Source organism: Lutra lutra, chromosome 11 (assembly GCF_902655055.1).
Source record: "Lutra lutra chromosome 11, mLutLut1.2, whole genome shotgun sequence".
NCBI classification, from domain to species: domain Eukaryota; kingdom Metazoa; phylum Chordata; class Mammalia; order Carnivora; family Mustelidae; genus Lutra; species Lutra lutra.
Window position 1 is genome coordinate 78,259,810 of NC_062288.1, and position 12,921 is coordinate 78,272,730.

The window sequence follows — 12,921 nt, forward strand, 5'->3', positions numbered from 1 at the left end:
ACTGTAAGTAGCAGTATACCAACAGTATTCTATTCATTGGTAAGACTAATGCCACTGATGTATTGAGGAAAGAAAGGTCCATATAGTCTGATGCATTTGGAAAAGTATAGCATTAATGTTACCATTTCTAAATACCATTTCCAAGTAATATGGCTAATTATATAGCAGAAATCCGTGCACAAGCAATGTTAGCTTTAAATTTATATGGTAAATATTTTTATAGTGCTATTTAGTTCCTTCAATCAATTATGCAGTCTCTCATTAATATCTATGCCTATAAACATGCCTCTAAAATGATGGATAGAGTCAAAGTCCTTTTAAGATGGTGTTTTATTACCTTTCATAGCTTTGCTTGTTTTAAATTATGTGTGGTCACTTGGTGAATGCTTCTCATGGTTTCCTTTTCTCAAGAAGTAATGTTCAACGGAGCAGTAATGGGCACTGTATTTACAGCCCGAAGATAGCACCTACTGTGGGTTTGTCAAGTGAGATATGAAGATAATGGACACCATTCCATCCTTGCAGAATTTAATACATGATAGATATTATTATACAGATATAAATTCTATGGGAGCAAAGTGCGGGAAGCATGCAACTCATGGTTTTGAAGAAAAATTTTAAAGAGTGAAGTTGCCAGAGAGAAAAGGGGATAAATAACGTATAAATCAGTGGATACAGGAGTGCCTTGGCGGCTCAGTCAATTAAGTGTCTGCCTTCGGCTCAGGTCATGATCTCAGGGTCCTGGGATGGAGTCTTGCTTTTGGCTCCTTGCTCAGCAGGGAGCCTGCTTCTCCCTGTCCCTCTGCCTGCTGCTCCACTTAACTTGAGCATTCTCTGTCAAATAAATAAAATATTTTAAAAAATAGAATAAAATAAATCAAAGGATATAGATACAACATGTACAAAGAGATAAAAAGAAAATGGCTATGTTACCATATGTGCGTGTGGACAGTCATTTGGGGGATATGGGGAATGGGGGGGATGTTCAGATTGCAGGAAATGAAATGGAACCGTTGCAGAGAGCATTGTAGCTTTGTGTTCCAGATAATTATGAGCTCTTCAAGGATTCAGAAGGGGAGTGAAATAAATCTGTTTATTTTTTTGGTAATTTTTTGGTAATCTTTTTTGGTAATTTTTAATTTCTGATATAGTGCTATAGATCTTGCCTGGGTAGAAAGAGAAACTGTTGTACAGGGCTAGTTGGGAAATTTGGGCCATAAACCACATGGAAAAGAGTTTATAGTAAAAATAGGAGTGAAAAGGAATGGATAGATTTGAGAGTAACTTTATGCCTTTTTAAAAGTACTTTATTTACAAAAGGAACTAGTAAACATTTTTATTGACTCAACACAGAAAATGACGCAAGTATTTCAATTCAAATTCTTATTTTACCCCATTGAGTTAAAGATTCCCATAAAGGCAACAGTCACACTCTTGCTTTGGGAAGAAGTCCCATTTTGCCCCCTCTCCAAGTTTCTACCTCATTATCCGAAAATGACTCCTCTTGTTAGGATCACTCACACATCTAATACATCACTATGATTCTCTTCATCATTCCAACTAGGTCAGAATTGATTTATCCTTCTTCTTTGCTCCCATGTTACATATTGTTTATACCTTCTGTTCTAGCTTTTATTTTCTTTGCTACATGTAGTATCTTAAAGGATCCTTGGGGGTGGGGATCTTGCCATGTTTGACAATCTGTGACAGATCTTTTATCACAAATGCTTGATAGATATTATATTGAAAAGAAGAATAATTTATTCATACTCAACCCTAATTTCATAATGTTTCCAAGTGATAAGAAACTGCCAAGTCGTATCTGTGGTACAATATAACACAGAATTCCTGGTCGATGATTTTTGTGTATATCCCTCTTTACTCAAGTCTATATACAAAACATAAACATAGCTTTACGTCCCATCTGTAAATGAGAGAATTCACTCTTGATCTCAAAATCTTCATGTATAGCGTTGCATAATTATTTTATTGTAATTTTGATTGTGAAGAGTTTTACCATAATTTATAACTTTCAACTTGACTAATTCAAGGTATCATTGCTACTAAAAACAAACTATTGGTTATATAGAGTGTTACATTTAAATAACATCATTTCAATGACTAGAAAAGAATACTAGAATGGAAGTATATACCTAATGGTACCATAGTTTATTAATAAGACTTTGAGTATGGAATCCTGACAAGTTATTGTAACTACACCTTGATTCTAAAGGCCATTATAATGTAAGACCTTTTTTTTTTTTAAAGATGTTCTTTATTTGTCAGAGAGAGAGACAGCACAAGCAGGGCGAGTGGCAGAAGGAGAGAAAGAAGCAGACTCCCCGCTGAGCAGGGACCCTGACAGGGTGCCTCAGTCCCATGACCCTGGGATCATGACCTGTGCCAAAGGCAGATGCTTAACTGACTGAGCCACCCAGACATCTGGAGACCTTTATTTATTTATTTTTTTAAATTCAGGTCCCACATGATCTAGAATCCTGCCTCTCTACCACCAAAGGATGGAGTATCCATATCCACTCCTCTTGACCTTGGGTTAGCCTCTTGAGGCAATAATGAGGTGAAAGTGGCACTATGTGGTGATTTTGGTTATAAGTGGTAGAGCTGTCTTGCTCTCACTGCTGGTGCCTGCCTTTGGAACCCAGCTATCATGCTGTGAGGAAGACCACATGGAGAGGTCTAGATAGAAGGGAACTAAGGCCACAGCCCTCAGCTCTGTCTTGAGCCTCCATCCAACAACTAGCACCAGCTGTCAGCTATGTGAGTTTCTGTCACATGGCTTAGAGATGAACCTTCCTTGCCAAGCCTTAACCACATTACAGATGATCAGCAGAATGAAATGATTGTTATTGTTGGAGGCCTAGCAGTATTGAGGTGGTTTGTTAAAAGACAATGGTGACCTGAACAAAAGTAAATAAAGCATTAATTTTTGTAAAGATACATCAGCAGATGTGATACTGGTGCTTCCTGTTTGCTTGGTTTCTGTATTTTTGGTGCTTACTACAGGGCTTGGCCCATAGTATTCAATATATAAAATAGCAATGTATGTATAATAAGATACATAAAATAAAAGATAATAAATGGTTTTGAAAAACATATGCAATCAAAAATGTTTTCAAATTGAAAAGCACCTGGGTGGTACAGTTGGTTAAGCCTCTGACTCTTGGTTTCAGTACAGACCCTGCTTGAGAGTCTCTCTCTCTCCTTCTGTCCCTCCCACTGTGCTCTCTCTTTCTCTAAAATAAATTAATAAATCTTTTAAAAAGTTTGCAAATTGAAAATTTGTCAAAACATTACATTTAAAACTATAAGAATCTCAAAATATAACACCTACCTCCTTGTCACATTCAAGTCATGTTTCATTTCAAATAAGATTACTTATGTTGACCCTCCCAGGATTGCTAAGTTTTAAATACCAAGTTTTGACTTAGTAGTCTACATTTGGTTCATCTATTTTTTTTAACAGTACCTGAAATATAGGAATTGATTTAAATATCTCAAAAATGTATTTTCATGTGTTCTTTCAAATATCATGTAATTTTGATTCAAACTGTACTGTGTTATCTTCTGCAAGGCAACTGTCCTTCTCATTTCTTCATTTATAATATAGGGTGCAAAGTAGGTGTGTCTTTCTTAATGTTTTCTCCTAGATGAAAAGGTCCCTGCAGGTAATATCAATCCAGAGTTTCAGATTCAGCCATGTGTTTTCCATCTTACTGACTTGAAGCAAAGCATATCCTCTCTAAGCAATACAGAAGGCTTTGGGGAAGAATTCCATAACTATGAAACATGTTTTATTATTTACTCTGCGTTGTGATTCAGAGCTCATTCCAAGTGTGATTGACAAGGAGGAACATTAAATAGGCAGAGGCACATAAAAGTCAGTGTAAGAAAAATTCTTGAGTAAAAAGTCAGTGAGTATGATATTAGCCATTTTATAGTTCTATAATACAAAATTATCTAAGATGAATCTGAGAAGCCTCCCATAAAGATATCCAAATATGTTCTAAAAATAGCAAAACTATTCATTGGTTATTGTCATAGTAATCACTGGTTCTGGAAATTCAAAGGAAATTCTATAATTTTAAATATTTCCTAAACTGAAATTTATTAAACTATGAGACTATTGCCCTATTTGTGGAAATGCTATGCTGAATAAAAAGAATTATCTGGGAAATAAAATGATACTTTCATATTTTATTTTATTCAAGTTACTATCTAGGTATAGTAAATAAAATTTGTTAAAAAGATTTGTGTTTTAAAAATTAGAAATACTGAGGGTTAATGTGAAATTGCAGAAATCCTTCCCTTTGAAATGATACTCTATGAGAAGTTTTTGAAATTAAAAAACAATAGTATAAAGTAAAATAACAACACCAAAGCCCACCACAAATGTATCTAAGGCTAACCTACTGGTCTCGATGTTTTTATGTTTTTTCCCAAGGTGGTCTAGCAAAGAATTAAGATGAACAGCCTTGTTTTTCAAAGGCAAATGTTTAACAACCTCATCTATACAGACACTATATTTTACAGACACTGTATTTTAAGTTGTTGACAGAGTATTTCATATTGCATACAATACATAAGTGACAAATTTCATTTTGTAGATGTATTATATTTTGAAACTTATAAGGTGGTTCTAAAACTGACAAACACCCCAAAACATATAAAACAAAATGCTAATATCACTGAGTAAAGAATGCCAAATTTATTGCCTCATCTGATGTTTATCAGAATTTATGAGTAGGATAAAAATGTATCATAGTCTATTGCAGGAAATAGTTATTAAGTTGAAGAGAATTTCCATGATTCTGTTTTTTTTTTTGAAAATATAAAATACCAAATAGCTAATTGCTTAATAATTTTCCAGAGTATCAGTAATTTATTGATAATAGCACAAATAATTTTACTCAAATTGTGAATAAGGATAGAAACCTATCATTCTTTCTCTGTCGAGGATATCCATTGAATCACTCAATTTTACTTTTTCCTCATCCTGAATACTTCCTAAAGTATTAAGATGGGATACTTAATAGAGGAACTTCTGTGATCTACCTTCTGCTTATATTTTTGGACATGGCTTTCCTTGAAATTACTGCTGAGGAAACGATGTATTAGTTATGGATCTTCCTCTGCCCAGGGTCTTGTTGATTCCCATTTATATGTTTGGTTTATGCTGTTTCTTCTGCCCAGAAATCCTATGAATGCCATTTTCACTTAATAAAATTTGACTTAAAACTCAGTCCAGGGGAGCACCTGAGTAGCTCAGTCGTTAAGTGTCTGCCTTGGGTTCAGGTCATGATCCCAGGGTCCTGGGATCGAGCCCCACATCTGCTTCCAGCCCCTCATCAGTCTCCCTGCTCCACCAGAATCCTGCTTCTCTCTCTCTCCCACTCTCCCTGCTTGTGTTCCTGCTCTTGCTATGTCTCTCTCTGTCAAATAAATAAATAAATCATAAAAAAGAAAAAAAAAAAACCATCTCACTCCAGGAGTGTGTGTAGTGTCCCCAGGACACTCCCACTTCCAGGGATCGGCTGGAAAGACTCGCAGGAGTCAGCATGCAGGTGTACTTCCTACAGAGGTGTAGTACAGTGCTGCAGTAAAGATACATGGCTGGATCACGTGCCAAAAAGGCACAGTGTCTGGAGGGACTCATGTGGTGTTTTTTGTTTTTTTTTTTTGTTTGTTTTTCTCTCTCCATCCCATGTGGTGTCCACAGGGAATCCTCTTCCTCCAGTAATGAAATGCAGCAACATGTAAACAGCGTCTCTGCCCAGGGAAGCACATTAGAGATGTAGCTGGGGACTGGTCATGCAGGCACCCTCTGCCTTGAATGTATGAACACAGACTTCGAGAAGAAAAGAAGGTGTTTAGCATAAAGTATATTGTTTGCACAGCACATATTGTGTGAACTTTTATTAGTTAACTACTGACTGGGGGGGGGGGGCAAGTTTCCAGATGCCATCCAAGGGCCAATACTTCAAGCAGGTCCTTCTAAACATAGCAGTCTCAGGCCTGCAGTGGTACCTCCCCCCCGACCCCCCGCACCAAGAAATAGTCCCTAAGGACTCTGGCTCTGATTTCTGAAAAGGTAGGTGCTGATCTTCAGTGACCCCATGCCTAGATATATGTTTCCTAGTGTTTCTTACTTTGGAATACCATTACCAGTATGTTTAGCTTCTCTCCCATGTTATCAGGGGTAATATATGAAGCTCTGCACATGAAACTTGGGAAATAGTAGGCACTTAGAAAAGCTTGTTGAAAGTCAAATAATGAACCATCAAGTCCCTTTCCTTTAAACTAAGGTTTAAAGTCTTATATAGCTCTCCCTTTTTCCCATCTTTTTTTCCTTCCTGAACAATTTATTCCTACATTAAGTAAGGCTGAGCAAAGTGTGCGTCCCCATGTGAGGTAGAAAGGAAGCGGGTTGAGCTGTGGTGGACCAAACCTGGAGTTAGAGCTGTGTGGAGTGTGGAGGGACCCCAGGGGAGGAGTAGAACAACCCAAGATGTTGGAGCCCAAGTACGGTGAGGAAGGCGTCCCTGTGGGGAGGCAACCCAGCATGTTGTGTCAGAGTCTAGAGGGGTGATGGCAGCAGCCACACAACAGGAGGCTAAAGGCAGGATTTCAGTTCTTGCAGGGGTGACCACATGGGGGTGGACAGTGGCAGCAGTGTGCCCCAGAAAGTACTGGAGGCTACATATAGGGAAGAGAGGCAGCCATAGGTGATTAGTTGCATAAAAGAAGAACAGTAAGTAAGTGAACATACGTAGGATAAGGAGAAACAGGACTCTCATTGTCAAAAAAGTACTACAGTTATGGAAAGGAAAATATTAGGGTTGGGTTAGGAGTAGCAGGGTAAACACATGGCTCTTAAGAGGGAGAGAGAGAGAGAGAGAGAGAGACAGGAAGGCAGAGATACAGCGATAGATGATATTTATATAATATTTAAATTATATGTTTATAATTTATAAATTATAACAGGCTACATAGGTATTGCTGTTCTCTGTGGTCTTAATATATGAGCAAAGGAAAATTTTAAATATTTTAAAACATTTTAACCCAACCGTCCACTGGTTGTTGGCTGAAAATGTATTCCTTTGAGAGGGAATTTACTGAGTAAACAGAATATGAGCCCCATGGAAATGCATTATCACTCTTCATCGCTAACAGGTTCTCAAAGATTTTCATTTTCCCCTTTTCAAGATTAATTTACTGGATCTAAGAGAATTGGAAGTGAAATTTCAGATCAAGAACACAATATGAATGTCCAAATGTTTAATATCAAAAAATAAATTTCCAGAAGATCTGGAACTGTGATGTCAGGTCTTCCGATAAACCATTCTATCTCCTGCATATAAAGCTTACTGTACCCGCTGTCTTAACATGCCAGTATGGAAGGGGAGTGGCTTCTTTCCCTAAGTGCTTCCTTTGATTTTCCCTTCTCCTAGCCTTATTCTCTCAGTCACTGCGCTCAGAATTGGTGTCACCTGTCTTTTTTTTTCTTTCTTTAGACTTCCATGTCAAATAATCACACATACTACATTTTTTTTCCCCCTCACAAATGGTCCTATGTCCACCCTTCATTTACATTTTTTTTATTATTATACCCTTTATTTGGAGTAGATTTTTTTTTCCTGTCAGTTTCTTCTCTTTTGGCTTTCTCCTACACATGACTATCATAAATCAAAGCCTATTTGTTATTTCCTCCTTAATCAGTTACAGAAATTGACACAGTCTGAGGGAGTAGGAGCAATGTTAGAACTTCTTTCTCCTCAAACTTCAGAATTTATTTTTCCATACATGCAATGCCTGCTTCCCTCATAGCAGCTTCACCTCATATCACACATTGTCCAAATTTCTCTTTTCAGAAAGTTCATATTTTATAAAATGTTTTAAATATTTTTTAAATGTTATGTAATTATTTATACCCCATCCTTAATGTGATTATCTTTGCTAGGATAAAAAAAAAGCTGAGCTTTCCAAATTTCTTTATTTAGAATACAATTCATGTTTCCAAATAAGAAATGATGTAGAAAATTAGACACATATAGACACATTGAATGCAATTACTTGATAAGCATTCCAAGTGTGTTGCTCTTCCCAAATCTATATGCACAAGACTCTTCTCAGTCAGTGGGAGTTCTGCCCCACAAAGGCTGCACACAAGAGAAGAAAAAGAATTTAAACATAAATAAGTAGAACAAACTTTATTAAACTCTCTCATTAAGTATTTACCTGAGGGACTCGAACAGCTGCAATGTAAAACCTGTTTAATAACCCTCTATTAAATAATTTTCTTTATTTAAATTAATATCCAGCACAGGTTAAATTGTAAACAAGTAAGATTTACATAATATCAGTTTCTAAAAGGAAGGTAAGGCAGGGATCTTCTATTAACCAAATATTTTAAAGAATTACATTGTTCTGCTTTTTTTTTTTACACTCCACTATTTTGGGTGATTTATTAAAGCCAACTACATAATTATGTATAGAAATAATGAAGCAAATATACTTGCGTATCAGAATGGCTTCCTAGAGCATATCAAGCAGTTTTTAAAAAAGTAAACAGGCAAATTAATTGCCAGTTTGCTCACAGAATGTGGCTTCTTAAATGATGAAAACTTTATAGACTTCTTCAAGATTTTCAACGCCTATAAACTATTTGGAGTAATTTATCTTCTTCGCCAACATTAGTAACATATGCAAGAATTTACTTTTCTCTAGTTTTAAAAAAGAAGGCTTTTATTTCTTCGCAACGCTCACTGTTTCTTTCTTGTTTGTAGTCACAGTTCTTACTTTATGGCTCTGGAATTATTCCATAGCAATTAATGCCAAAGTTATAAATATGATAATGAGTCCAAGAATCTAATTTATATGTTTCCTCTTCCCTCTTTTTCCATCTCTAACAAACAAGTGGTTTCTCGGGATGAAATATTTAGGGAAAGTATCTTGAAATCAAACTCACAAGTAAGTTTACTTTTGGATTAAAAGATATTTACATGTTCTGTTCTTTCCATCCCAGGTGTCAAGCTCCCTGAGGGCAGCTGATCTTGAATAGCTTGGGTCATTGCTCACATACAATGTGGTGCTTTCACACATTGTAAGTGACTGATAATAGCAATGTGTTAAAAACTGGTTTTTCCCCTCTAATTTGTGCCCTGCCTTTCTTGATCATAGAACAACATGTGCATCACCAACCAACTGTAATTTCATAAAAATTTTAGCAACAAAGATACATTTTTTTAAGATTTTATTTATTTATTTGAAAGAGAGAGAGACAGCAAGAGAGGGACTACAAGCAGGGGGAAGTGGGAGAGGGAGAAGCAGGCTTCCCGCCAAGCAGGAAGCCTGATGCGAACTCAATCCCAGGACCTTCAGCTCCTGACCTGAGCCCAAGGCAGATGCTTAACAACTGAGCCACCTAGGCAACCCCCCCCAATACATTCTTTATATTAAAAACAATCACTATGCTTCTTTATGATGACAAGCATCCCATGAGGTGGAATTGAAGCCATAACATCATGGCTAGATTTTGTACATGTGTTTACAAAATGTATTAGCTGACAGAGTTCCAAACACATAGGATGTGACAGGGTCCCTGAGCAGCATTGTGGGAACCTGGAAAGTCAAATCCATTTCATTATATAAAATATATTTAAGATCTTCTGTATATGAGGAATAAAGTCCCTGAAAATGGGTTATTTTTAATAGGAGATGTTCAAGGTCTGAAACTTAAAAGGGGGAAGATCCTTTGAAGAGGACTTTGAAAAGGACTTTGCAGTATTAATAAATGGGAAAAAGAAGTTAAAAAAGAAGTTAAGCATAGGTTGCCAACCTATCTTTTTAATAGTGGTCCAAAAAAAGACATGGGGTCATTGCCCTTTCCCCGATGACCATATTCCAGGGATACGGTGAGGTATTTGAAATCTCAAGTATGTTTTCAGCATTTAACTAGCCTTACCTATTCTGTGACTTTCTCATATCTTCCATACCTTACTAGTATGTCAGATTTTATTTTTATTTTCCCAGGCAACAAAATAAACTTAAAAAAAAAAAAAAAGATAGCTTGTGTACTTCTGATGAACAGATGATCCAGACCAAACCAAAATTTACTTTGGATAAAGTACATTTGCCAAACACAAAATAATATGAAACCTAGAAAGTGAATAAAAATGAACTCTATATATCTTGTGATCAGATATTTTAGGGTGAAAATGTTGATTTTTTCCCTTGATATTTAACAGTATAAACAAATATTTTTCAAAAAATTAATAGAACTTAATCAAGATTTATTGCATGTCATTTTAATTCCTAGCTAAAAGTTTTGTTTATTTTACATGTTGATTGAATTCTTTCTTGACATAAGATTTGTTTCTTTAATAAAGATGATACTATATTTTTTTAAAAAACCTAATACACGGTTATTAGGAAATAGGTGAAAGTTCAAAAGATACAAACTTCCAGTTATGAGATATAAAAATGACTGGGATGTAATGCATAGTATGATGACTGTAGTTAGCATCTTTCAAATATACAATTCAGTATTGTTAAGAAAGTGGATCTTAAAATTCTCATCACAAGAAAAAAATGTGGTATGTGTGGTGATGGGCTTTAACTAAACCTATTATAGTAATCATTTAGCAATATATACATATGCCAAATCATTATTCTATACAGCTAAATGAATATAGTGACCTCTCAGAGATGTGCTATAGGGGATGAGTAACACAGTATGCACCTGTCTGCAGCTTCATCACCAGTATGAAAGACAACAACAAATGGAAAAAGAGACTTTGTTGTTGGAGATACTAGTGTGTTTATAGAACTAAAAGGATATGTGATTTAGAATCGGAAGGCCTGGGAATGAGTCAGCTTCTGCCACTCATTTATATGATATAATCTTGGAAAATCATTTAACCTTCTTGATTTGGGTAAAATAAGCATAAGAATAATACATTACAGACCTTTTTGAGAACCAACTATAGTGAACCTACCAAGAAAACACTTTTTACACAGGAATACAAATGCAGATCATTTGTCACATTGTTAAGATAATTTGTTTTTCATTGTACATCTTGGTAGAAAAATCAGCGTGATACTCTATGAATCTTTTGGAGTGTAACAATAATAATCTATAATGGGGAAAAAGTGAATATTGACTATCTAATGAGAGCATCCAGTCCTTTAACAAATGGTCACTTTATTTCTACTGTGTGCCAAGTACAATGTTAGATCCTGAGGATACAGAGATAAAAGACCATTGCCTTCTCTCAAAGAACTTGTAGTCTGTTGGCTAAGAGAAAGAAGGAGACACACTCCTCTTCTAGGTTGTTACAGTTTCTGATGGAGCACAAGAAATAGACATAATAATAAAATAATAGACATAATTAGAAGTCAGTCCTAGAGTCTGTGACTCAAGGTGAATACTTGAGAGCTACGAGAAAGAGAGGTGTGAACCAAGACCCCAAAATCAAGATAAAACACCTGAAATTCTGCAAATGAAAAATAGTTGAACAAGACAGTGAAGTAAGCTAATTTAAGGCAGCATGAGATGAGGCTTAAAGGGTAGAAGAAATTGAGATCCTGAAGGCTTCTGCATTCTCTGTTGAGGAGTGATTTCTGAAAAAAGAGGTAAGACTATCGAAATGGGGAGTGATGTGATTATATTTTCAAAAAAACACACTCTAAATCAAAGGCATACAGATTGCAAAAGGAGAAATAAAACTGGCATGATTGTCTACATAGAAAACCCAAGAACTAACAAGGAGGTTCAACAAAATTGCAGGTACATGATCAACATACAAAACCCAATTTGGGTTTCCATATGGAAACCGAGATTTTAAAAAACGCACAATACTATTTATTTATAATTCCTCCAAAGAAAATGAAATGGTTAGTATATACCTAATAAAATGTATATGGGATTTGTATCCTGAAAATTGCAAAAAGCTGATGAAAGAAAAGGAGCTAAATAAATGGAGAGATGTATAGTGATCATGGATTGAAAGAATCAGCATAGGAAACATGTCCATCCCCCCATATTAATGTATAGGTGTAATGCAGTGTTTATTTAAACCCTACAAGATTTTTTGTAGACATGGGTATGTTTACTCTAAAATGTAGATAGAGGGCCACCTGGGTGACTTAGTGGGTTGAGCATCCAACTCTTGATCTCAGCTCTGGTCTTAATCTCAGGGTTGTGAATTCAAGCATCACGTTGGGCTCCACACTGTGTGTGGAGTCTACTTAAAAATAAATAAATAAAATGTATTTGGAAAGGCAAGGGCCTAGAAAAACTTAGTTTTGAAAAAGAATAATAAAGTGGAAGGAACAATTATAGTTGATGTTAAGCATTACTAGATAGCCTCAGTAATCAAGAAAGTATGGTTTTAGTGAGGAGATAGGCAATATCACTGGAACAAAAAATAACCTAAAAATAAACTGCCAAAATATACCCAACTAATTTTTCTTAAAGATTTTATTTGTTTATTTGAGAAAGAGAGAGAGAGAGAGAGAGAGAATGAGAGGAGAGGGTCAGAGGGAGAAGCAGACTCCCTGCCGAGCAGGGAGCCCAATGCAGGACTTGATACTGGGACTCCAGGATCATGACCTGGGCCAGAGGCAGATGCCTAACTGAGTGAGCCACCCAGGTGCCCCTTACCCAGATAATTTTTGACAAGGATGTAAAAGTAATTCAATATAGGAAGGATAAGATTTTCAACAAATGGTGCTGAAGCAAGTGGATATCCACAAAAATAAAATGGGCCTTGACCTAAACCTCATACCTTATACAAAAATTAACTCAAAATAGGTCATAAACTTATGTTTAACATGTACAACTATAACATATTTAGGGAAAAAGAAAACAGGCAAAATCTTTGGGACAAAGGACTAGGCAGA